We start from the raw sequence: 2111 nt of genomic DNA, 5'->3' as shown, positions 1-2111 counted from the left end.
AAAATTTGCCATGTTCTCGGAATGTGGACACTTATTCGCAAAGTGTATGGGTCATTCAGAAAACTTCTCTCACATGTTTTGGAACGGTTTCAGCTTGTATGATCGACTGGGTCAGATTTACAATGTTGCAAATTGGATCCAGGTTATAAATATTGACACACCATTACGCGCAGTACCGGCTGCACAGTGCAATACTGAGGACCAATCTTAAAATATACGTAATGAGTGTTTGACGTCATTTTCTCTCGATCCAGCGTCTATCAGGATTTTAAAGCTAGTAATGGCGGACCTTTAAATAGGAAATTTCCAGTAAAATAAACAATTATCTTTCTGAAATTAAGGCTTAAAACTTAGTGCTTAGTTACATAGTTTTGAAATCCAAAGAAGAAAAAAAAAGAAGATTTGTATTTTTGTCAGTATGTTAAGTACCACTTTAAAAAAGATTTATTCTGTCACAAGTTAGTAGGCAAAAAGGAATTGTTAGTGGATTATGTAAAATGATCCAGATGCACGTTAGTAAATAAAACATGACAAGTTAGCAGAGAGTGCAAATTGGTCGGACAATGTTTAAAGTCCATTTACCTGCAACCCATCTCCTGATTTTCATTTTACAGCTGTATTAACAGGAGGAATACAGCGATCATCCAAAAACGGATCAAACTGGTGTTTATCAGGACATAACAGGCTTTGTTTCTTTGTAGATCAGAATGTGCCCTTACTTGGATAGGTGCAGCCTTAGAACAGGCTCTCTTCTTTGCAGGGATAGCGGGGAAGATGGGGGGTGGGAAAAAAAAACTGAGATGGGAGGGAAGAAGAGAAGAGGAAGAGATAGCTGGCTTGCAGGCTACTTGTAGGATAGGTTGTTAATGAACTCATATTGTTATGTTCCCATGCTTATCTATGTAGAACCCATTGCTGCCAGGACCCCCCACAGGGAAAACACAGGAAGTATTGCAGTTGATGGTCCCATGGGTTTAGTACGCAGTGTAACAAGAGTTTCAAGTACCCATCCGATTTGAAGAAAAGAAACACTTGCAGATTCACACAGGCAAGTATTTTGCATACCCCAGGAAAATGTAAGGCAAAATGGGTGCTATATACTGGTAATAAATTAGGTGATCTTGTTGTGCATTGGTGGTTAGTTGAAATTATGCAAATGGGGTGACTATGACAGTATGTTCAAGCAAAGCTCTCCCCAAAAATTGTTACAAGTCAAAAATGTTCTTTTCGTGGAGATCTCTGCACTCAATTGTCAAGATTCCTTCTGTGCAGGTTATCAGAACATCAGTCACAAACCCATGTCCTCTGAACTACACTCACCCAGAGGGTCGAATTCCGTGAGAGTAGAGGTTGTATATTGTAACTTGCAGTAATTTTGTCGCAAAATAGATATAAAGAAGTTCAAGTGTGAGGACTGTGGGCGTTTCTTTCGCCGTTTGCATCAGTTAAATGTACATCAGAGGATTCATTCTGGCGAGAAGCCCTACGTCTGTAACAGGTGAAGTCTGCATTTTATTTCATTTTATAACTTACGAAGATTATCATTAGAATATACAATAGTTAAATGTTTTCGTGAAACTTAATTGCTGTTTGAAAAAAGGTTGTTCTTATTCATAGAGGTTCAGGACGATGATGATAAAAGTGTTCTCGTTGTCTCACAATAAAGATATTGAGATGGCGGTGGCAACTTTCCTGGTCAATACCAACTTTATTTATTCACTGCAATAAAAGGAAAGGATACCAGAGGGGTATCCCTATCGAGGGTGCCCGCCCACAGCTGGATGTAATTGACTGAGAGTTGATTTTGATGAGGGAGAAAACCCCTCGTTGTGACATATCGACTGAAACTCAGCCCACATACGACCTCGTGGCCGAGGGTTAAATCCGGGTCACAGAGTTGGAAGGCACGGTGATAACCGCTAGCCGCCCTGACTTTTCATCAAGTTAAATTTGGTGTGCTTTCCATCTGACTTGAGGCAAATAATCGTACAAGACCTTACGTTACTTTTGTGTGTGTATGTGTGTAAGGTGTGGCATGGCTTTTCGTCACGACTCCACAGTCACTATGCATATCAGGACTCGGCACGATCACCTCCGCCCCTTCAAATGTG

The 2111-nt window shown here is 40.4% G+C and overlaps 1 pseudogene; it reads left to right on the top strand.

The window, feature by feature from the left end:
• The window catches only part of LOC138030781 (uncharacterized), a 7607-nt pseudogene that overhangs the window by 1970 nt on the left and 3526 nt on the right, over positions 1–2111 (top strand).

This window comes from Montipora capricornis, chromosome 13 (assembly GCF_036669925.1).
Source record: "Montipora capricornis isolate CH-2021 chromosome 13, ASM3666992v2, whole genome shotgun sequence".
Classification (NCBI taxonomy): domain Eukaryota; kingdom Metazoa; phylum Cnidaria; class Anthozoa; order Scleractinia; family Acroporidae; genus Montipora; species Montipora capricornis.
Note: the sequence above shows the minus strand (reverse complement) of the source record. Positions and strands in the feature narration are given on the sequence as shown.